The sequence below is a fragment of the Lathamus discolor genome, chromosome 6 (genome assembly GCF_037157495.1).
Source record: "Lathamus discolor isolate bLatDis1 chromosome 6, bLatDis1.hap1, whole genome shotgun sequence".
Lineage (NCBI taxonomy): Eukaryota > Metazoa > Chordata > Aves > Psittaciformes > Psittacidae > Lathamus > Lathamus discolor.
The window spans coordinates 6,035,976-6,061,177 of NC_088889.1; the positions used below are offsets into that span (position 1 = coordinate 6,035,976).

The 25,202-nt window shown below is 44.2% G+C and overlaps 1 protein-coding gene across 4 annotated transcripts in view; it reads left to right on the forward strand.

Annotated features, from left to right (window-relative positions):
* TSPAN18 (tetraspanin 18) overlaps positions 1-25,202 on the forward strand; it is a 129,061-nt gene that overhangs the window by 59,277 nt on the left and 44,582 nt on the right. For all 4 annotated transcript variants that reach the window (XM_065683362.1, XM_065683361.1, XM_065683364.1 and 1 more), the window contains one exon: positions 3,421-3,551. The gene's annotated coding sequence lies outside the window, so the exon portion shown is untranslated. The remainder of the gene's footprint in view (positions 1-3,420; positions 3,552-25,202) is intronic.

A 25,202-nucleotide genomic window follows, 5' to 3' on the forward strand; every position in this document is an offset into this window, starting at 1 on the left:
GGTATATCACACTGCAGTGTTGAGGAAGGGGCACCCGTGAGCTGCGAGGCTGGGTCAGATCTTGTCTAACCCAAGCTCTTGTGTTCGATAGCAGGCAGCAGTGATTAGAGAGAATGTAAGAGCAGGGCAATTAACCAGGAGAAATTCCATGTTAAGCTTCTGTTTATTTTTGTTTTCATATTAAGAATGTATTGAGCCCAGATGACCCATAGTCCCCTGCCTCTATTGATAATGCACCTATGGGGCTAAAGGAATATTGGATCCCGTGGTTCTGCTGTCCCTTAGTCAATCTGCATCAGCATGGGTTTTAATGTCCTTATTCACGTTTCACACATGCTGCTGCTTTTGCTGTAGTGGGGTATGAACGAATCCCGATTAAAACCCATAATCAGAATGTTTGTGCAGGCAACAAGTCCTGAAGACAGGTCTCTGTCAGACTTAGATTCTACGAGAGAAAGAGAATATTTCTGCTGCTTGAGACACTCTCAATTGGATTAGATACAAAGTGAGTGGAAGGGAGAGGCATGATCCTCCACCGGAGAGGAGGATTTAGGTGACCTGAGATGTCTTCTGTTGCTTAATGTTCCTTGAATAGAGGTAATTGAAATCTCTCATCTGAGCAAGCATGCATGAAAACTAAATACAGTGTTAGTGACCCTAAATATGTTAGAGCTCTCTGCTTCTGTTCACAACTGTACATCAGCTGCAAGAGTAATAGGGAATGAATGGGGTTTGCCTGTATGGACATCATGGCTCTTCCATAATGGAAAGGGAAAATTGGTACTAAAGATGCCATTGAATCAAATTTTTGATGACTGTCAACGACACTTTCCATCTTCTGGTTTCAGAGCACTTTACAAACCTGAATAAATTAGTCTTGTTTTCCCTCACTGTTTCCAGAGGCTGGGAGTTACTATCCAAGGCCACATGTCTAAACCAAGCAGGACCATGTTCAATAAGACAGGTTTCCATTAGGCAGCACTTTGTCCTGTGCATCAGTACATGGATATATACATTTTCTACATGCAAGCACTTGCTCCTCTTGAACACGTCCCCTTACTCTTTAACGAGTATGCATGTATGTGAAATGCCAGGCTGAGCAGAGCAGGGAAGAGGCTTTAAACAAAGACACACAGGAGGATGAAGCTCAGCTGAAAGCCTGTGAGCCCTCTAGAGATAGGGGCAAGGAGAGCATCTGTCTGAGTACCTGTTTGGTGGGGCCCTGTTCTGCTCACTACATCATGTTCCTTCTCTAGTGCATGTAAGATGAATGATGAAGCTGCAGAGCTCTCTTCAGCAGGGGGTCTGTGGCTGGATGTATTCTGCTGTGCTTCTGTGTCCCATGGAGCCTTTCCCTTGCCGCAGAATCATAGAATGGTTTGGGTTGGAAAGGACCTTAAAGCTCATCCAGCTCCAACCCCTGCCACTGGCAGGGACACCTTCCACTAGAGCAGCTTGCACCAAGCCCCTGTGTCCAGCCTGGCCTTGAGCACTGCCAGGGATGGGGCAGCCACAGCTTCTCTGGGCACCCTGTGCCAGCGCCTCAGCACCCTCACAGGGAAGAGCTTCTGCCTAAGAGCTCATCTCAGTCTCCCCTCGGGCAGGTTCACGCCATTCCCTCTTGTCCTGTCCCTACAGGCCCTTGTCCAAAGCCCCTCTCCAGGTTTCCTGCAGCCCCTTTAGGCACTGGAGCTGCTCTAAGGTCTCCCCTTAAGGAGCCTTCTCTTGTCCAGGCTGACCCAGCCCAGCTCTCTCAGCCTGGCTCCAGAGCAGAGCTGCTCCAGCCCTCGCAGCATCTCCATGGCCTCCTCTGCACTCGCTCCAACAGCTCCACGTCCCTCTTCTGCTGTTGCTCCAGAGCTGAATGCAGGACTGCAGGGGGGGTCTCATGTGAGAGTAATAGAGGGGGAGAATTCCCTCCCATGACCTGCTGCTTGTCCTGGGGCAGTGTGAAATAGTACCTTTACAGAGAGGAGCAGAGGGCTGCTGACAGAGGGCTGATACCCACATGCATGGCAGGAATTTCTTTTCATGTGGTCTGGTGTGACATTAGCACTTCCCAGCTGGATTGTTAGTTGCTTTTTCATCTAGTGGATGGACAAAAGAATGTTCGTCCAGCTCAGTATGGCTGTATTCTCCAGAGAGCATGATAGAGAATGGGAGCTGGAGTGTCCAGCTGCAGCCCTGTCTCAGTGTCATTCAGGGCTGATGGAAGGAGATGCTGTGAAAGGACCTTCTGTCCCAGCTTTTCTTCTTGACCCTAAAGGAGTTTCTAAGTGTTGTTTTGTGTGTAGGGTCACTGATGCTCCCTGACCCTGCATGTGGACACATGGCATTGGCTTTGGGTTGCTGGAGAGGCTGGGCAGAGCAAAGGGGTTTGGTTTCAAAAGAAAGCAAAGCAGCAAGGTAGGCTGGGGAGGAGAGAAGTAATACTCTGAAATGGATTTGCATGGCGCCAGCCTCGTATCTGAATTGGAGCTGTCAGGGAGAATGAAATCCAGGCTCGGTGCTGTTTTCCAGAGAGAAGCCGTTACGGGGTGATTGCTCTAAGTGCTGGCTCCACCTCCGTGCCCTGGCTTTGTCTCACTTCTGCAAGGAGAAAGCAGACAAGATCTGGCATGATCCCTCCTGTGTTCCTGTTGGCCTTTCCTGTCTCTCTGTAGGCTCCTACTTCCCTTCTTCTGCTTGCTTAATGCTTTTGCCACCTGAGCATCTCCCACTGAACTCTGCTCCTCCTGGCTTTGTTGGCATCTTCATACCACCCTTGCCTGCCTCTCAGCTCCATTACTTCGCGCTCTTTTTCATCCTCAGTCTTTTCTGTCCCCCTCCATTCAGGGTACAGTTGTACTCTTTACATCTATCCAGCAAGTGAACATGTGTGTGCTTATTTGTTTCATACATTATAGGAGTTTGCATGTGTGTGTGTGTGTGTGAAACATTTAACTACCTTTGGTTTTTCACACATGCACTGCTCCATCCTCTGTTCTGGCACTTGCCTTCAGAGGCCTCGCTGCATCTCTTCCTGTTGGTCCTGTCCTATCATAGAATCCCAGATTGGTTTGGGTTGGAAAGGACCTTAAAGCTCTTCCAGTTCCAGCTCCCTGCCATGGGCAGGGACACCTCACACTAGAGCAGGCTGCTCCAAGCCCCTGTGTCCAACCTGGCCTTGAACACTGCCAGGGATGGGGCAGCCACAGCTTCTCTGGGCATCCTGTGCATTCTTCCTTATATCTAACCTGAACTTCCCCTGTTTAAGTTTGAACCCACAACCCCTTGTCCTATGACTACAGACCCTGATGAAGAGTCCTTTTCTGCCATCTTTACCTAAGCAAGAAGTGTGTAAAGCAAGGTCACAGTCTTCTACTCAAGCCCAGTATGGAGCCATGTGTCTCACGTATTTCTCATGGCTGTTTCTGGCAGGTTGACCAGGCTGGATCACAGCACTAAGGACCTGGAGTGAGGATCCTGCCTGATGCATGCGTGTTACGACCTGACGTCTTGAGGAGAACAAGTGTTTCTCTGAAGGTCTACCCCTTCAAAGCAGCACGCAGGTAAGGCAGATGGTCCTCCTAATGCTCAGGGCAGGCTGCAATGGACTGAGCAGAGGAATTTCTTCCATTCATTTGGCTCAAGAGGGGCTTTGTCACCTCTGCCTACTGTATCTGTTAGGGTGAAACCTTGCATTGTATTTACAGCACAGGGAATATATTTCAGCAAAAATGTACAGATTGCTCATATGGTTGAGATAAATATAGGCTGAAAGTGTTGGAGGAATATGCTGAAAAAAGCAAAATGTTGCATATGATCTATTAATAAACCAATATTTGGACCTCTTGTTCTAAAGCAATTTTATGTTGAAAATCACCTAAATTTAAACCGAGAGCTTTTTAAGAAAAGGGATAAAGGAACATATGTTGGGGGGAAGGGGTTAAGTGAGAAATTAATCTGATCATTTAGTTTTCAACTAGGCGAGATGTTTCAGGTCACCCAAAAGTGAAACGGACCCCAAGCAAACAAACAGTTCTAATCACTGTGACTGGTGGAAACCAGATCTAGAGAAGACGAAGCCCTTTAGTCCAAACCCTTAATCCCCTACTAGTATGTAACATCATTCCCAGCAGCGTCTACCAGTCCTGTTCTAAATGATGGGATTTTCCCTCGTCCCCTTGGGATACTATTGCACAGTCTAATAGAATTAATCTGCTTACTTCTCTTTCAACCCCTGACCACTGCCGATGCAATTAGCAGTAGGCGATGGGAGGATTCTGTTTCCTATGCTGTATTTATGAAGGCTTAGGGCTTTATTGTGTTAAACCAGCTGCAAGCTTGTATGCATGAGTGTGGCTTATCTGTCAGTGCTTATTACAGCCCCATAAACGTCTCTGGGCTACGGAGTTCTCAGACTTTTCTACAGTCATAATTGAGGATCTGATAAGGCAGAGACTGATGTATTTGAGTGCCTGTGAGAAAGATGGTACGATTGGAAACTGAAGTGAAATGCTGGTTGTGTTGGAGACTCTCCGAGGCAATTTTCTTCTCTGTTTCTGGAGCATTCCCTGGCCGCATTTTTGGTTTCTCTCTCGGACAATTTGGTAGGAGCTATATGAAATAGCTGTTTGCTGCCTGTGGTGCTGCTGAAGGCACCAATGCACCTTTCCATCTGTGAATTTCAGGCTTGTCTTGGATGTCTGCTGGTGTTTACTGTCAAATAAGGTCAGGTAAATTGGAGATGAAAAAACATAGCTGGTCTTACTAGTCTGTCTCCACTTAACACAAAGTGGACCTTCCTTCTTCACCTATTTTGCCCCTCAAATTCAGAAAAGCTTTAGTAATAAGAACTGTTACTCGGTTTCTAAAGAAGATGGATGGAGTTTTGACCTGTTTAGACCTGGAGCAGCGGCTGATCTATAGGAACTCTCTGTGTGGACACTTGGATTTATCCTCTTCCAAAGCGAATTAAACCCATTTCCTAATACAGAAAGCAACTGCAGTATAACTGCAGTTGGATGTTTGAATGGGGTTGCAACGCAAAGCAGAGCCAGGGCTGCTGGAAATTTGTGCGGGTGCCAGCCTTCCACATGGGCTGTGTCCACTGGCATGAAAGGAGCATCCAGTCCTGTTCTTCCTCCCTCCCGGTAAATCCCTGGCTCTAACTTTTCTGGTGCATTCCCTCAAATAGAAACCTTAGATATAAACTTCACTGGTCCAGTCTTTCATTTTCAAGACAAATGAATCAAGCCTATTTAAAGCCTGTGTTTGTAGGATCAGAAGTTCCTAAACGCTGAAGATAGAGTTGCAAATGTGATGTGTGTGAATGGTTGGTGTGTTCAGTGAGTCCAGGGCTAATTTGCCCATTGTTTTTAATCAGTTGGAATCCTTTTCCAGCCTGGCGCTTGGCTGCTTCATGTGCTTTTGTAGCAGGCATTAAAGGATGGGGAGGTGGTGACTGAAGCAAGGTGTAATGATCCGTAGCGCTTTAGATCATCTGCAGCTTATGTTTCCTGTCCCTGCACGCCAATCAAGCTTTACTGCAGCGAAAGTGTCAGCAAACCCAAGGCAGACATGCACTGTTCCTCCTCTACTCTTCGCTTTTCCTTCTCCCTGCAAGTTTATCTTGCTGTTCACTTCTTAAAAGCTCTGCATTAGCTATGGGGGGGGGAGGCTGTGAAGTAAAAGGCATGCTTTAAATACAGATGCTGGCGATAGTCCTTTCAAAAGCTGCCTTTCTCAAGCTGGGAGCCATTGACCCCTTTCAGTGCAGTCACAAAGAAATCCAAGAGGAAATGGAGGGTGAGGGCCAGCAGGGAATATATATATCTACATTTTTTTTCCCCCTCAAGTCATCTTCTAACTGCCCCCCCCGCCAAGCTGGCTATTGTTCGAGCCTCCACATGGGATACCAGTTCCCATATAAGGAAAATGGCCTCATGCTACTACATTCTTTCTAAAAATTGATTTTTTACAGTTGCCTTTTTTTCCTTTTTTTTTTTTTTTTTCCCCCTTTTTTCCCCTCTTTTTATTCTTGCCAAAAGTTGTTCTGCTTTTGTGGAAGCTCTGGGCAAAAGTAAAGTGTATGTATACATTGGTCTGTGTAAAAGATTTTGCTTTGGCTCCGCTATCACAGTGTAGGTGATTAGGCAAAGCCGGGAGAGCAAATGAGGCTCAGCTACCAGGACAGGAACATTTTTATGCATCTTGAACTCATTAATAATCCTCCTTGCCTTTTGTTTTTTCCTTGCTTAAGAGGATTCTCAGCCATAGAGGCACCGAGTGCTCCTCTGTGTCCCTTTTCACCCACAATCTACCATCTATCTGTTCAGTGTATGTTCCAGTGATGATACAAGCACGCCTGGACTCTTACATGGGGACCCTGCCTTTTGCTCTCAGGGTGTTCCCCACCAAATTTCAAACACCTATTTCAGTGTTAAGAGGTGAAAACCTTTTTCCACCAGAATTTTATGGGTTTTGATAAAGATCTGGGATAAAACCAGTGCTGCTGAACTGGGGCTTCTGTTTCTCCCCAGTGCCTGTAAACATGGTTTATGAAATGGCACTAAATTCTTATTGCATTGTGCTAGGTGAGGACATGGGGCTGCAGAGACCTCCTGCTTCCAACCTGTGCTTGGTCCATTCCTGCTGATGTGCTGAGTGGCATGCTCCAGTCTAGGCCACCAGCTTCCCCTGCTCTGCTCTATGACCACTACTGGGGATGACCAGAGTCCGATGATGCCCAAAGGCAGTTGAAACATTTGAGCCCAGAGGAGCAATGGCTATGTGCAGCAGTATTTTAAAGGCTGAGGTGCTCCTACAGGCAGCAGGGGTGGGTCAGAACATGCACCAGCAAAGGAGAAGGGCTGAAAACACCCCTGAGGTTTGGTTTCTGTTTCCTGGTGCAGCTGTCCCTTGTGATCATAGAATCATAGAATAGTTAGGGTTGGAAAGGACCTCAAGGTCATCTAGTTTCAACCCCCCTGCCATGGGCAGGGACACCTCACTCTAAACCATCCCACACAAGGCTTCATCCAACCTGGCCTTGAACACTGCCAGGGATGGAGCACTCACAACCTCCCTGGGCAACCCATTCCAGTGCCTCACCACCCTCACAGTTGGAATTTCCTCCAACCTAAATCCAATCTAGACTTCCCCTGATTAAGTTTTAACCCGTTACCCCTTGTCCTGTCACTACAGTCCCTAATGAAGAGTCCCTCCCCAGCATCCCTATAGGCCCCCTTCAGGTACTGGAAGGCTGCTATTAGGTCCCCACACAGCCTTCTCTTCTCCAGGCTGAACAGCCCCAACTTCCTCAGCCTGTCTTCATACGGGAGGTGCTCCAGTCCCTGATCATCCTCGTGGCCTCCTCTGGACTTGTTCCAGCAGTTCCATGTCCTTTTTATGTTGAGGACACCAGAACTGCACACAATGCTCCAGGTGAGGTCTCACAAGAGCAGAGTAGAGGGGCAGGATCACCTCCTTCGCCCTGCTGGTCACACTCCTTTTGATGCAGCCCAGGATACGGTTGGCTTTCTGGGCTGCGAGAGCACACTGCCAGCTCATGTTAATGATGAAGAGAAACTGCCTGCTTTGTGGAAGTAAGCATGGACTCCAAACAAATCCACTGGGCACATTGTGCAAAGTAACATGAGCATAGCAAATAAGGCTGAATTCCCTGACTCCAGAAAGCAGAGGAAGAATCTAGAGTAGGAAAAGCATAGGTCTGGGAGCTGGGAACACAGCCAGCTCCTGGGGAGGAGCAAGTGAGCGGTTGTGCATGTAAGAATAAGAGTTGGGCTCTCTTCGTCTTGTTTCCTTTTGTATTGTACAATTATAGAATGGGTTGACTCAGAAGGGACCTTAAAGCTCATCCAGTTCCAACGCCCTGCCATGGGCAGGGACACCTTCCACTAGAGCAGGTTGCTCAAAGCCCCATCCAGCCTGGCCTTAGTTCAGTAAGTGGGATACAGTCCTTAGAGCTGCTCCCTATGTTTGCCATCACTTCTGACTCCCTATGAGGCCCTGTTGATTCTCCCTGTAAAAATCTGCTCAGCAATTCATAGTGATGCTGACTTCTGAAGAATAAAAGCAGGCAAACCCCAAGAACCTCTTAGAAATAGCAGCAGCAAATTTTGGAGTTCATTTACTACCATCATGTCATAACACTCAATCTGTGTTATGTTGAGGTGTGGTTGCGGATGTAAAAAAATGGAAAATACCCCTTTTTGCAGGAAATTGTTTTATATTATTACTGTTATTATTATTATTATATACTTCAGCAATATACACTTCTTTCTCTTTAAAATGTTGAACAATTGGACAACTTTTAAAGAAAATGGAATTCTGTGAAAACGGAGTTAGGACTTTTTAAAAGTTCTGGTTTTTGTAAAAGCCTGGAAATGGAGACTGCATTGACCAAAGGAAGCAGCTGTATTGAGAAACTTCTATTTTTCTTTCCTTTTCCTTTAGACTATGAATTGATTTTTTTAGAGAAGCTATGCTACTCTCACATTTCTACAAACTGAGTCTCCAAGGGAATCTTTCCCTTATGATAAATTGTGCTTATCCTAGAGATAAAATTGTGGAAGCCTCCTGAGCTTTTGTAAGATGCTGAAGTTTGTACCAGTATGGCAAGGGAATATCCCCACATAGCTTTTTCTTCACAGAAGGTAATCTGGTGCCTCCCAAATGCTGTCTACCATGGTACCAAGAGGAGATACCACTCACAGCAAGTGGTGTGGAACGATGTGATACCCGATGTGCTCGGTTCCCAAATTAGCAGTGAAGCAGCTAATAGCTTTTGACATGCTGTTGGATGCCTGAGTTAACACTGTACAGATAAATGGGACATTTCTCACCCAACAGCTATTGTTTCCCAGGCTTTGTGTTTTGGTTACAGTCTGATCACATTTATAGAATCATAGAATGGTTTGTGTTGGAAGAGACCTTAAAGCTCATCCAGTTCCAACCCCTGCCATGGGCAGGGCCACCTTCCACTAGATCAGGTTGCTCCAAGCCCCATCCAACCTGGCCTTGAACACTGCCAGGGTGGAGCTTCTCTGGGCACCCTGTGCCAGCGCCTCAGCATCCTCACAGAGATTTTTTTCCTAATATCTAACCTATACTTCCTCTAAGTTTGAACCCATTACCCCTTGTCCTAACTACTACCCCTGATGAAGAGTCCCTCCCCAGCATCCCTATAGGCCCCCTTCAGATACTGGAAGGCTGCTATGAGGTCTCCATGCAGCCTTCTCTTCTCCAGGCTGAACAGCCCCAACTTCCTCAGCCTGTCTTCATACGGGAGGTGCTCCAGTCCCATGATCATCCTCGTGGCCTCCTCTGGACTTGTTCCAACAGCTCCATGTCCTTCTTATGTTGGGGACTGTTGTCCCAGTAACTGTCATGGCCATTGATGATGTTGTATGCACCTTTACAAGTGAAAGATGAGTGTAAAGGCTGAGTATTGGGGCAGTGATGCATCCAGAGAGAAGGAAGACCATGTGGCCAGCACCATTCCCATCTTGCTCCTGGTGGTGAGGAGCACCACTTAGGATCTTTGTTGGGGTAGGAGGAGATCTCAGCTCTTAATTCCTGATGTTGAAGGTGCTGTCAGGTAATTCATCATGCTTTAAGTGGCTGCTGATGATGTGGGACACATTTACTGTTTCTGTTCCTTATGGATCTAGAGGTGACACAAGTAGCAATAAGGATCCAGGGGAGATGGATTGACCTTCAGAGAGATATTCCCCCAGAGGTCCGCAGCTGGTGCTTCTGACGATAACCATGACACATGTGAGGACTGGTTTTGGCTGTGCACATTTTCCTATGGAGGCAGAAACTTGTGTGACTTGTAAATGACAGTGAAGGAGGAGGAAATAAATTGTCATTGGAAATACATCTGTGTCAGATCCTGTCACTTAATTCCAGTGCTACAGTGGTAATTTAAGGCTTTTTCTGACTATATCACGGGAAAAGTGCTTTGTCAAGGGAAAATGGGGTTTACTCAACGTAACAAGGCAGGAAAGCAAAGCTGCCTTTCATCACTGTGCTGATCCTCGACGGAGCAGCTGAGATCTGGTGTCACTCAGGCACTGAAGGCTTTGCATCGCTTATTTTGAGACCTCCAGGAGTACATTTGCTTTCGATTTGTGAATTTTGGAAAGCATTGAGTGAAGCTGGGGACTTAGCTTAGGAGCTGCTGGCACCATTCTTGCACTGCAGAGATTTCTCAGGAAGCTGATACGTAAGAAGGGTAGATGTGTGTGTATTGAAGCTTTTTTTTTCCTTGGGCTTATGAGTAAGAGCTGGGATCAGTGAAAGGTGTTAACTGTTGAAATCAGTACTAAGGATAGTATTACCCTATAAGCACTGAAGTGGGTTTGGAGAGTTTTGCATTCAATTGCGAGCTCTGCGCTTAGCCTGCATTCTGACAGTGGAAAGTAGCTTGATTCCTGCCTGCCTTTTTCCCCCTGTCTGCATAAGCAAGGTAATTCAGCTGTAAATTTTTCTGTTGTTGATAGAAGTACTTGGGGTAGAAACTTTGCATTTCTTTTCAGAGAAGCCCAAAGATGAAAAAGTTTTCATTCTGGAGGGTCTATCCTCATTAATTTATTTTTTTTTCCTGTTCCTCCTCATTTCTATTATAAAGCAGGAATGGAGAAGGGAAAAGGAAAGAAGTAATCTGGAGCTTCCATATCCTCACATGAAAACCTGCCATTCAAGAAATGCCTATGCTTTTTTTGAATGGCATTCTTCCAATACCTATATTAGAATTTGCATCCTTCCAATACCTAAAAGGGGCCTACAAGAATGCTGGAGAGGGACTTTTTACAAGGGCAGGAGGTGATAGGACAAAGGGGAATGGCTTTAAACTAAGAGGAGGGATTTAGATTAGACATTAGTCAGCTCTTCCCTGTGAAGGTGCTGAGGCGCTGGCACAGGGTGCCCAGAGAAGCTGTGGCTGCCCCATCCCTGGCAGTGCTCAAGGCCAGGTTGGACACAGGGGCCTGGAGCAACCTGCTCTAGTGGAAGGGGTCCCTGCCTGTGGCAGGGGTTGGAACTGGATGAGCTTTAAGGTCCCTTCCAACACAAACCGTTCTGGGATACTATGATTTTACATTAAAAAAGAAAAAAGTAACTGAAAACCAGTTGAGTTTTAAACTTGCAGAATATGAAAAAGGTTTTTATTACTCTTGAATGCCCTGACCTGTTTTAAACCCTAACCTGAAGTTTCTTGCTTGCATTGCTGCTTGCATTGCTGCTTGCATTGCTGCTTTCAAGGCAAAGCCTTGAGAATTCTTGTGCTTACATGTAGGTCAGCTGCTGGACAGGCTTGTGCACAGTGAAGATAATGACAATCTAATGGCTGCTTTGTCCTTTGTAGCATGATTTATGCTCCCGTGAGCTTCTAATGGATGTGAGCTGCATCCTTGGCAGATGTTACATTTGTTGACAGAGCTGGCAGATAAGAAACCGGGGACTGAACAGCCTTGGACTTGCTTGTGGGGGATGTTCAGGTCTCTCCTCTTTGGCAGGAACTGTGAGGTAGGGATGACACACAAGCAATTTGTGGCCAATGAAATGGGGGATATAATGGCAATGCTCTGCCTGTATTTTAGCTTCAGTGCCCAGCATCAGGAGGTCTTCAGCTGAACAGAGGACTGTCTATAGCTGTTACTTGCCTGAAAAATCAAAGCGCAGCGCATGAATGAATGAACCAACCTCTCAGCAACATGTGCAAAATCAAATCAATTCCAAAGAAGTATGTCTAAACAAGATAACTATCTATTTTCAATCGCTTGTGGAAGGTTTAGTTTCAAATCCCCCAACATTCGCCAGGTGCTAATTTTCAGATAGGCTGTAGCACTGGCTTGAAACAGCTTTGAGGGACTCAATCCCTCCTTGTTGCATGGCACGAGCCAGCCCCTGAGCTCAGGAGGGTAGAAGGAAGCTTTTCCTGGGAACTGGCTTTCTTTCATTGCTATTTCAAACTGTTTCTGGCACCTTTCCCTGGTGACTCTTGACGACAGGATATTAGAGTTTATGGCTACCCAACCCACTGGTTTCCCATGTTCTGTGGCAGGGGTGGATATCAGTCTTGGGCATTCCTCCCTGCTGCCCAGTAGCCCTTGCTGATGATAGAGACTCACAGATACCCAGTGCAATACAGATGATATGTATGTTGAGGCAGAATTTGGCACTGGCTCCTCCAACTGACCCAGACCATTTATAACCTTTGTGGCTGCGAAGTACATCCAAGAGTGCATTTTAAGGAGCCTAAAAATAACATCTTCAATTTTAATTTATTTCTCCCACAAGTATTCAGTCAACAAGAAGGAAAAGAATCACTTTGTCCTTTCCTTTCCCATGCTTATGTGTTCAGCTTTCGGAATGGAGCTATAAGTTTATCGCAAGTTATTGGCCTGTTGAGTTGGCTTAGTGCGTGGATCACGTTACTGGAAAGTGGGCTCCCTTGCCAGAACTGCCTTTGCTTTTCCATTTCCTTTTCCATCTCCCAGTTTTGTACGTTATCTGGTAGCAGCACTGAAGGCTAAGCTCTCACTGAACTGATTGGAACCAGGAGTTGGCACTCTGCTATTCCATCTCCTTCTGCCAAAACCCAATGTTCAAAATAAAGAACTTTATGTTCAGACTACTTACATGAATAAAGTTTATGGCCATTAAAAATACCTGAAGATCAGTAGAGAAAAGCTCTGGTTCTTCTAGTGACTTAGTATGACCACACAGTGGATAAAGTTGCTTATATTCAATGTCTTCGTCTCAGGAAAAGTGGATAAGGGAGGGTGGCTTTAAAAAAGGAGTAATGAAATGGGTTTTTTAGTTGTTTTATTGTTTGGTTGGTTGGTTTTGGGTTTTTAAGGATGGGGCTTGGAGCAAGCTGCTCTAGTGGAAAGTGTGCCTGCCCATGGCAGGGGGTTGGAGCTGGATGAGCTTTAAGTCCCTTCCAACCCAAAGCATTCTGTAGTTCTCTGATGATTCTATAACAAGAAAACTTCAAACTAGCTAGATGTAAGTGTAAACCTGAATCCAAAAGTTTAGAATTAGCAATATAAATCCCTAAGGGTGCTCAGTTGTTCCAAGTATTAGGTGCACAAAGCAAAAAGTGCTGCCTTAGCTTCTGGAGATCTCGGTCTTTTCCTGCGTGTTATTTCTACTGATCAGGAATAATGGTAATTGGTGAAAAGTGTAGTGATCTGATGTTTCTTTTCCTGTGAATAGAAAATCAGCAGTGTGTATCAAGTCTGGGAGTCACATTTCTGTACTAGATCATTGTTATGAATGACAGAAATTACACAAGCCTTTATTTCCAGAATCTTCATGGGCACCATATATCATAAAATCAAGTTGAAAATGAACTAGTTTCAGTGAACAGAAGGGTTACATATATATTTGTAAACACCAAACCATTTACTTCCAGATTTCTTAATGCAACACATTTTTGGTTTAGAAATGCCAAAGCTGATCCTTTCAACATTTAACAATGAAAAACACATTTTCCTATTAAAATGTGATCCAAACATTTTGTATAAGGAGGTTGTGGTTTGTTTGGTGTAGTGCTGTGTAAAGTTAGGAAATGTAAGGAAAGAAAGTTTCATCTTAGACTGCAGAAGAACTCTGGAGAGTTGATGTGAAGAAATACCTTTGTACTGTTTTGTTTCAGAAGCCAAATCTTCCAGTTCAATCTGAAGCAACTCTTCCCTTGTTTTGTTTTAGTTTTGTCACCCGAACAACAGAATCCGTTGATCTTTCTTTTCTATGTTCTTTCTGATGTTATTGATGCAGGGTAATTTTTCTTGGGTTTTGCTAGATTTGTTTGTGCTCCATTGCTGGAAAAGCTGGGTTTGCCTGGCAGGAAAATGATCATTAGCACATTATTCTTGCTTCTGCTGATGAGTTGCTTTTGTCACTTGTAGTTGCAGGGAGCCTGTTTTCTGGAGCTTTTCTTGTTCCTATTATCCCATCCACCTCTGAGTTACTGAATACTCTCAGCTGTAAGTCAAGGAATAAAGTGCTTACAGTCACCATTAAATGTTTTCTTTGCTAATTCTCCTTTATTGTGTCCCAGTAACTTGTAGCTGAAGATTAAAACAACTGCCCTCAGCCCCAGCAGAATTCTCTGTTTGAGACCTCTGATGCCTCTCTTTCCTGTATCCCTCATACGATGCTTTTCCCCAGTGTGCAGCTTCCTCCTCCCCAACCCAAATAATGCTATTACTGAGGAATGTTGGACGGATACCACTATACACATAGTGGAGGTGCCCCCAGATCTGGGGTTTGAGCTTGATTTAAAGAGGAGGAGATGCAGGAAGGGAATGTTGTTTTTAGTAGGGACCCAGGCTATAGTGCTCTGCGGAACTGTTTTAATGTGCTCATCCGGCAGGGAGGTCTGTGGGCACAGGGAGGGCTCAGGGAGCTTTTCAACTGTTTCCATGCACTGCTCAGGGCTGCTGTCCCAGGCACGTACTTCATTAATGCTTCTGGGAATAATCAATCAGTGTTGCTCTGGGTTTCTTCTTCATCGGAGCTGCTCTGTTCTGTCTTTCAGTGCTGCTCATTTTGGTTGTAGTTTCTGAATGAGGGATCAATTTATGCCAGGCAGAAGAGTGTGGTCTTGCAATGGGCTAAGACATCTGTCCTGTTTTCTCTAAAGCACTTAAACAGGTGCTTAAAATTGTAGGTCCTGAAGAAACCAGTGGTGGTAGGGCTTTGCTGAAGTGTGCTCTGGATGTCTGTTTTCCTAGATCAGGATCAAGTTGCCCCCTTGGGTCTTTGCTGTCACCTCCGATCTGGAGCACTCCTTATCTCAGAAAGGACCTCCATGCTTTAGCTTTACAGAAGTGTTATATCACTGAGCTGCTCCACATCTTCTTATATCTTCCTTCTTTCCTCTGCCTCCAGATTCTTGGATGCAATTCAGCCTTGCCACAGTCAACTGCTTGTTGTCTTCTTGCTTTTACTGAGGCAAAGTTGCAAAGGACTTTTGCACAAAGGGCATATTGGGGCTGCAAAGGAGATTTGTGTGATCAAGACAGTCTTTACATGTGTAAGATTTTGGGGGTGAAAGCTGGTTTGATGTAAAAGATAAAGAGAACTTTGCCTTCCCTCTGAGCAAATTGGTGGGCAAACTGGGACTGAAATCCAGAAGTACCTGGAACCCAGGTCTCAGCCAATCCCTTCTGATGTTCTGTGCCATTGCTCACAAAGGAGCAAAGGCTGTACTTGTTTTTCTCTGGAGTTCAACTGGAGGTGACGGTATATTCCAGGTAGGAAGTTCTTTACCTCCCTTAATGAGCAACTTTACACTGTGCAGTCTCCTACAATAACAGCTGTTACTACTAGAAGGAAAAGAAGCTATCTGCCAAGGCTGTATAGATTGTTAAGAGATGAGGGAAGGCACAGGCAGGGAGCTGAGATTACACCAGGAGCCATGAGAATTCCCAAGCTTCAAAGAGTGCTCCTGGTTTTAGCATTTCATAGAATCATGGAATGGTTTAGGGTTGGAAGGGACCTTAAAGATCATCTAAGCATTTCATGCACCCCTAGGCAGTGTTTAACATTTCTAGTTGTGGTAAATAAAAGCAAGCATTCCAGCTGGACAGTATATCAGCACTGTGACGATGAGGAAGGTTGGACTATGTTGTGTTTGCTGTACAGTCAATTCAAGAAGGACAGGGAATTGCTTGAAGGAGTCCAGCGCAGAGCCACAAAGATGATTAAGGGAGTGGAACATCTCCCTTATGAGGAGAGGCTGAGGGAGCTGGGTCTCTTTAGCTTGGAGAAGAGGAGACTGAGGGGTGACCTCATCAATGTTTACAAATATGTAAAGGGTAGGTGTCAGGATGATGGAGCTAGGCTTTTTTCAGTGATATCCAGTGATAGGACAAGGGGCAATGGGTGTAAACTGGAGCATAGGAAGTTCCACGTTAACATCAGGAAGAACTTCTTTACTGTAAGAGTGACAGAGCACTGGAACAGGTTGCCCAGGGGGGTTGTGGAGTCTCCTACACTGGAGATATTCAAGGCCCGCCTGGACAAGTTCCTGTGTGATGTACTGTAGGTTACCCTGCTCTTGCAGGGGGGTTGGACTAGATGATCTTTTTAGGTCCCTTCCAACCCTTGGGATTCTGTGATTCTGTGATTCTGTGATGTTTATGGCTGAGATCCTCAAATGCTGACACAGTATCCAGTAAGGTGGAAAAGGGCCATTGTGACCTCTTTTTTCATACTGGACACAGGGTTTCTTTGAATTAAGTCTGGTTTCAATCAGAGCACCTTAATGCAGCAATTTGCCATACATTTCTTTCTGCTATTCATGATCGTTCTTCCCTGTATATCTGCAATCCTATGACATCCATATGGCAGCTCCAACAATTGTTTGGGAGGCAGCTGAACACTACAGCAGCTCTATGAGCATCCTTCCAGTTCTCTGTCAAATAACTTCATTATCTCTAATTTGTCTTTTGAATGCCAGTCTCCTGGAGCTCACCTGTGAATGGAAGATGTTCAAGGACCAAGTTTGTGTGGTTTGTAGCTCTTGTCCGTAGCATTCTTAGTTGACGGTGTTCTTTGGTCTTTCCTCAAACATTGAACCTCTGCCAAACCAAGACCATCCCAATCTCTGTCAACAGCAGCAGTACAGGGGAGGAGAGTAGAATAGGGCACCATGAATAAACCTGCCTAAAGCACCGCAAAGGAAATCTGGATGTGACTGAAGTTAGTGGCAATGCTCCTACTCACTTCCCTAGCACTGGAAGTTTATTCCCTTACTAACAAAGAACTTTTTCTCGTTGTGAATGTACGGATTGATGGATTGTTTGTTCTCAACTGACCTTTTCTCCCACAGACCATGTGAAGCCTGGAGATGTGTGTGCATATCCATTAATCATGACATCAGTAGGTTTTGCCTGGCCAAAACGCAGCTCTAGGAATTAGACTGTTACCTGTAGGTGGCTAGTAAATGTGGAGAGTTCCTGCAATAGGAGGAGGTATTTCCTGCAATAGGGAGGGCATACATAGCACTGAGAAATAAAAGAGAATGTCACAGTAAGCTTTGCAAACTGTCCCAGGCACCTTCCCAATAGGGAAAGAAGCCCCAGGGAGACCTGGGAATGTGTTTTCATTGTCAGAAGGTAGCTGCAGGTCTTGCTTTGCTCTCTGCCTTTATTCTTTACCATTGGAAAAGCTCCTTCTCTTTGCACTCTGTGAAGTCAGGGGGGTACCTGCCCAGCTGGTCCTCCTGTGCACTTCAGAGGTTTGCAGAGCCTCAGCAATGCCCGTTGCCTGGATACAGGGCAGCCCTGCATCCCCGCTCCCCATCCAGCCTATGGAAGCAGGGGGGATGCGGGGGGGAGAGGTGCGGGAATTAAGCCCTGTGTCCTCAGATGCAGGAGCATTGAGTCCATCTGATACAGCTCGTGAGCTCAGAGTTTCCTTTTACTTTGCCATCGTTATTATTATTTATCATTATTATTGATAGGAGCAAAGTGCAACCCAGCTGCTCAGTGCAGAGATCTGAGGGCTCCTGCCGGGTGAAGCGCTTCGTGCCACTTAGAAAACAGCCATTGTGCTGTCTCTTGAATAAGCATTTTACTTCACATGCTTGCTCGGAGCCTCCTGCTGTTGTTCACACTGCAATTGCTGACAAGTAGCCTTCCTGGCAACATGGCATCGGAGCCTGTGAGCTGCTGAGGCCCTGGGAGAACAATATTAAGAAGACAGGGATTGTTGAATATTTAAAGTATTTCCTCTTAAACATGAAAATGCTTTTTGCTCTTTGTACACATCACTGCTTGGTGATAGTGATTGGCCAAGTCATGCATTATTCCTGCTTTCAGGCAGGACTATGCAAACTGCGCTGCACTCCTTGGCTGAAAGCTCACCATTAGCAGGATGCCCTGTTCTATAGCACGTCTATGAAGTTCACCAACAAGGATCAGTCAAAAATCATTTTTATGCTCAGTTACTTTAAATTTGGACCAGTTCATATTGTAATACTGTTTTTTTGCTACGTATGTCTATAGAACATTGTGCTGTTTCAAACAGCACTTGGAATCTGTATCAGTGAGTATTAGTAAAGTGATAGCAATTAACCTTTAGATTGAGATAGCATGCAACATCTCTAATAATGAATCTGGGTCCTCTTCTTTGAAGCACTGTAAATGTGTGTGACAGAAGTACTACCTGATCTATGAGCATGTACATTAACTTTAAGATGAGAAAATAAATTAGTATAATGCAGTGGGAGGGGGAATGAACACCTGAGCAAGACACATTGAAGTCAATGACCTTTCTAGGACCATCTTAGGCACTGGGTTTGGTCTTAGACAGGTTCCATGTTGGGCTTCTAAAAACACATTCTCATATTCTCTGTGGCATGGAGTTGAACAACAGACAAAGTTTGTTCTGCATTGACTCATAGAATCATAGAATAGTTAGGATTGGAAAGGGCTTTAAGATCATTTAGTTCCAACACCCTGCCATGAGCAGGGGCACCTTGTCTTCACTGCTGAAGGAAGACAGCACCTAACTTTGAGCTAATATTAGAAACAAAGCTGTTGAAAGACTGAAAACCTGAAAGATTTCAAGACAGATAGTAGGAGGTCAGGAAACTTGGAGCAATTTTTGATATGTCTTTAGAAAATATTTGTGAAGGCATTTACATCTCTGCAAAATGAGGGCAAAGAGATCGACGACACAAGTGTATTGTTCTGACGCTGTAGTTCCCACTTTGTATCTCTATTTACACATGCAGGAACAATGGCAGAGAATGAAAGATGCAGTTCACTGAGACTCCTTGTGAGAGGCGACTGTTGAAAGGCTGGGCTGTAGGTTAGCATCTCCTTTGTCTTGGCTCTGTGTGTGTATGTGTATAAATGTACATATCTACATACATATATATGTATGAAAATATGCGCACAAAGCCACTGATTGTCAGCAAATAACACTATTCACAGAAGCTTAGTACCTGCTGTAAGCAGAAAAGACAAGCCCTTCTCTCTCCTGCTGACAACAAAGTTAGACATGAAATTGCTGTAGACTGCTACTGGGATTTTGCCATCCAAATAGTTTATTCCTCTCTTTCTGTCTTCATAAATAAATCTGTTAAGTGTTTTACCAGCTTGTTTGCTTAGGTAAACCAAGTACATGCTAATTAAGGGTATCAATAAATATCTCGCTCGGTTTTTAGTGTTAGTATCTGACCTTTTGGATTAAGCACTTCTCACCATATCATTTTTCCTGTTTAAAAGTAAAAACACACCCCTTTATCTTCCCTGATTTATTTGTTTTCTTCTTTGTATCAAGAGTAGGCAAAAGGGCTGCATAATTTCTGGAGCGCAAGAATGGATGGGAGGAGTGAGTGTGCACTCTGGTTCCTGCTGAAGAGTAGGGTAACATATGCGGGGACCATAGTAACATGAAGGAGCTTTAAAAGACAATGACCAGAATGGGGGTTGAGATTCTTACCTCTCTAGATAGATATGTGTGAATGACTAGGTGGGACTGAACATCAGCTTTATTGAGAGTAGGGAATCATTGCAACTCAACTACCTCTTTACTGGGAAGTAAAGTAACATAGCTCACAATGTACAGGAGGACAGATAGTTATGGAACTGCAACACATTCTGATTGAAAAAACTGTTTGAGAGAGTTCTACATCAAATGAGCTGTGCCACACCACCTCCTGCTAGGAATTGATTTGGACATGTACAGTATTGAATGTTTTGAGTACATACAACCGATCCAAAGTCTATAAAGACCTTGAAGTCTAGTCTCAGTTCTTTGTTTAGTGAATCCACAGCTACTATATTTGCTGAGGAGTTTAGCAGTGTGTTGAGCTTCAAATCCTTTGGGAAACTAAAAACACAGAACAGCCCCAAAAGCAGCACCAAAAGAGGAGTAATTGATTTTATAAGGTTAAACAATTAACTCCTCTTTCTAGAGTCAGTGCCATCCAGACTTCTTCAGAACTTACACTAATGAAAGAGAAATGGTGCCAGATTAGTGGCTCAGATGTCCCTCCGTCTCTAGGACATCAAAGATATGTAAGCCTTCATTTTCTCTGGCTTTACTGAAAATGCTCTCCTATCCTTCTGGGTGATGGGGGAAGGGATGGGATGTTGCAGCTGTGATTTGACACAGCCACAGTGTATTTTGCTGGTCTTTCATAACATTGTAGAATCTTCTTTTGCCCGCCATTGATTTTTGTTGTTGTTCTTTTAAATTGTTTTAAATTGTTCTTTTAAACTGTTTTAAAACAATTTGCCTGGAAAACAGAAGGTCTTGGTTTCCTTCAGAGTGTTTTATGTGATGATGGTGAGTTAAGGTAGCGGGGACGTCATACGCGTACATTTGGAGTCGGGTTAATTGCATTAAACTTTTTAAATGAACATTGACAGTGTAACAGCCTACCAGAACCAAACCCACCTTAAATTAGAGGAAAATAATTAGGACTGAATGCTAAATTTAGATTTAACTGTAACTTACAGGAGTGTTTGTATAAAGAAGAACCAGCAAAAGGAATCTTGCTCCTGAAGATCACCAGGAAAAAGCCTCTTTGCATATTATGGCCACATAGCAGCCAACTCCAGGGATGAGTTGCTGGAAGTGACACATGTCTGATTTATTGCCCACTGCAGCTTTGAGAGTGTTTGCAGGCTGACGTATCTGTTATGGTTAGGATGATTATAATGGCGTTTATTTTATTTTAGAGAAAGAAAATAAATAGGTTTTTTGTGGCTTTTGGATGTGGATGACTTCTGTGGTTACTCTTGGTTCTTAAGCAATGCGAGTGGGAGCTGCTTGGTGTCACTTGCTCTTTCCCTGCAAAGGGAGCTGAGGCTGGTCAGTGGGAGGAGAGCCCCAACGCTTACTCCATTGCAGGACTGTTACCGTGGTGGGAATTTCTGAGCAGGGAGAGAGGATCCATGCTCCCTGAAGAGGTTTTCTGCTGTTCCTGGTATATCAGTGGGTCTGCAGCTGGTTTTGATTCTGCCTTTTAGAAACAGATATGTCAGTGCGTTGTAGTTTGAGAGTATCCCTCAGTGCCCAGTTGGAGCGCTTTGTGGAAGGTGCCAAGACATAGCTAGGTAATTGTTCTATATACTATTCACTCCAGGACTATGTTTCACCCTTCCCCAAATGATTCCCAACCTGTGCACAATGGAATTGCAAGTAGCCTTTTGAGTAGAGACATAAGCAAGCCACTGATGCCTTTCACTGAAAAACATTGCTTTTCAGACTTGAAAGACTAGGAACTTTCACCTGTGTAAAACACTGCATCATCTTTAAGTTAGGGTTGTGCAGAAAAGGTGTGCTCTATTTCATCTATCTCTTGAAGCAGATGTCAGGTGTTAAACTATGGGGAGATTCATAGTTATGGTTATGGTTCAAAATGTGAGCCCTGCTATAGTTTTAAGCAAAGAAACAAATCAAAGATACAGATCTTTACCACTACAAGATGCCTTCTCCAAGTAGCAGTCAGGTTACTTGTGTTCCCTGGTGAGAACTGGGGAAACCGGGAATGTTAGCCTGAATCTTCTATGTCCTAGGTTAATGCTGCATCAACCACATCTCTGACTAGTTGAAACTTTCTCTCTTGTTTTGATGAAAAGTTCCATTCTGGATTCCCAGAAATATCACAAAATGCCTGGTTTTGAGTCTTAAACCAAAATGAAACATCAATTCTCTCTCCCCAAAATGAAAAGAAATTGCAGTAAACTCTCAGGAAGTCCCCGATATTCCATCAATGCAGAATGATAGCAAATAGATGAGTAGTCCCCCCTAGTCTCAGCACCACTAGAAATGCTGTCCAGACAGTTGTACTTGAAGAAGGTTAGAGTTGTATTTTGTGTAATACCAGAAACGAAGCAGCTCTTTGTACATCAGTAGTTCATATATCAGCAGCCCTACATAAGATTCCACTGTTCAAAATCCCACTTACACACAGATGGTACTGGAAGGCAGCCTCTTTGTAGCTAAATAGAAAAGTAAAGCTTTAAAGGTGAGTTGGGCAGCAGAACACTCAAAGAGATTTCAAGAAGGTACAAAATACACTCGGAGTTCATGTTTTCAGCTCCTGGCTAAGCTGTCTTACAAAGAATTTGTGGTTCAAACCTTTTTCTATCATTTCTGTTTGTGCTGAGGAAGAAAAACAGGGAAAGCAAATTCCTTCAGATAAGATCCATCTCTTTATGCCACCTATATTGCCAACATAGGTTTGTGTTCTGCACAGCCCTGGGTAAAATTAACTGGCTATGCAGCAGAACCTGGGAGCATCCTTTCTGGGTTGACTAATAATGAAGAAAAGATGAACTGTAAACTGTCTGTTCACTGTTCTTGGCTGATCCTCTCCTGCTCTCTATTTTAATATCCTTGTCAGCCTGCTGGCAAGATGTTGAAGCAGCACCAGCCATCCAGTTAAAATATGGAGTAGCCAGAAGTTTCAACTCAGATTTCCTTGAGCACTTACTGGACACTCATTCCAATTCCTATAAAAATGTCTGGGCAACTCCTTGCTTAGTGTTTCACCTCATTTTGTAGCTACTTTACAGCACTCTGATTTTAAAATGTAATTTTATAAGCGTTACTTTTACTGACTGTATTTTCTTGTTCATTGTGCATTTTTAAATGCCAAGAGTATGAGCAGGGTGGAGAGGGGACCAGTATTGTGATGGGTAATACAGAGTTCTAGTTATTCGTGGCTCTGCTGCTGTTAAATATGTTTCCACTGCTTCAGGTGATTGTAAAAAATAGTATATCATGGATTTAGAATCATAGAATTACAGAATGGGAAGGGTTGGAAAGGGCCATGAAGATCATCTGGTTCCAACCCCCCTGCCATGGGCAGGGACACCTTCCACCGGGTTCTATTCAACATATAATCAGAATGGGAAGAAATGTTCTGTGCTTGGTCAGATTGACTATAGCTAAAATATCTGCTGGTCCTATAGCTCTGGGAAAGAATATTCTATTTTCTGAGGAAAGCTGTATGGATAAAGGAAAGTACCTCTGGTAAATCAAACCTGAGCAAGAAAGGGGAAGGATTTTCCCCTATAGATACTTCTTTCTTTCATGAAGTTGTGGGATCCCTGGATCCAGCTTCGACACAAGACATCTATGTATCTTCAGTAGAGTCTGGGTGGAACGCGGAGGCAGAAGAGGAAGAATATGATGTGCCACAAAACAACAGGAGGGTGCCCAGAGCAGGGCCCATCCTGGGAGCTGTGTGTGATTGAAAGGGGCTGAGAAGGGAATGGCAAAGGGGTTTGTTTGTTAGATGGATAGCTGGCTCTGTCCGCTTTGCAGACAGCCAGCACACCTCAGATCCGTGCCGTCTGTGCTTCCTGAGCAGTAAACTCCCCATGCTTCCTCCATAAATTTATAAGGGAAAAAGGGAGGTGGGCAAAATGAAAATCATATTCTAGTGGAGCTGTATTAAGAAGCCTGCGTGCCTGATAAAAATACTCACCCTCAACACGATGGAAACTAGATCCCACCGAGCCTTCAGCATTCTGCCTGAGTCACTAATTCCCCAAGGCAGAAAACAAAGCAAGCAAAAAAAGTTTGTTTGCACACAGCAAAGCCAAATCACGTCCAGTTGTGATTTACAATGAGTTTTGGGAGACTCCTCTAGTATAACATGGATATACATATATATATATATGGATATGTGTATATATATATATGTATACCTCTTCTTTAATATAATGTGGGGCCAGTGTAGGTGAGTTGACAAATATACAAAATGATCTTTTTTCTCTCATTCTTTAGAGAAAGCACCTATTAATTTCAGTGGGATTCTTGCCTGCATGTGTTTTGTGACTGGAGCTGCCCCAAAGTAGCATGAGGACCAGCGGCTGCTAGCACTGGGGCACAGGGAGGGTTTAGATGTGAGTCAGATTTTCCACAAGCACAGCTCCTCATCTGGCTTCAACAGCCAGGACCAGCAGGACTTTGTCCTACTCCTTCCTGCCTGCCCGGCTGCCCGCACAGGGTCCCCCCATCACCCCTCTTCTGGTGCTTTTTGCCCCTTTGTGATAGGGGCCAAGGCTTCAGCATCATAAGGTTTCTACAAATAATATCCGCAGCTCATGAGGGAAGCAGCAGAGCACTCCTCTGGTTCCCTGAGGCTTTATAAATACTTCCTCAATGAAAGGCAGTTTATAAATCTACTCAGCTCCAGATCTGCGTGCGTTTGATGGAAATTCTCCACTTATGGTGGGATAAGAGAGTGGAGAGTGAGAGTTTGTGCTAGCAAATGACCCCTGGCTGGAAGCAGGCTGTTAATGCTTTTAAATGAACTAGTGCTGCAGAGCTCAGGGCTTGAACCCAGAAGCACAATAGAAGGTGCATTATTATTCCTGTTCTGATTATGGCAGATAATTTTGCTGTTCTCATTTACAAATTTAATGGTTTGTTAATAACGTCTGATTTGGGAACATCGGATAGTCTATCAACTAAGGGTGGCACAATTGCATTAATAAGGGTAATTGAGGTTGTTGCTATAATCTTGTTTGCTCTATGGTTTGTTAATTGAAAATTACTTATCTTAATATATGATAGAAACATAAGCGTGGTTCCTCTGTGAAGCCTGGGCATCTTGAAGGAAAACGGGATGTGTCAGTCTGCACTGTTTATACATTGATAGGGTATCTGTACAGGAGTGAACCAGTCTTATCCATGTCAGGTATTGTGTTTATATGTTGTATAAATAACAGCAGTGCTGTTACTTATGGCTGTGTGTGTGTCTTTTGTTGCAAGACCTGGTGTTTTAAGACTGTCTGCGGTACATGTGGTTGATGAGAGAGCCGTTATGTAGGGAGGAAATGGAAATGAGAGGCAGACAGGCTGCTGAGCGTTTAACCCTGGAGAAGAAACTTGGCATTTCATCTTCTAACAGCGTTTGCCCGTAACTACTATTAACATTAATTATGGAGATGCTTATGTGAACACCCTGTTAGCCCTAATTAGAGTTAATGGAAGATACGTGTGGATGTTAACAGGACAAGAGACAACCAAGCTTCCATTTCTAAGGTTAAATATTCAGTAGCTCACTCTTAGACATCCCCAACATCCTATAATCATGCAGTCAGACTTCTGCAAAAGCAGAACAGTTTCTCCTGCCTTTTTAAATAGATTTTCCTCTTCCCCCCAATTATGGCCACCTTTCACTAGTTTTGCTTAAATTAAAG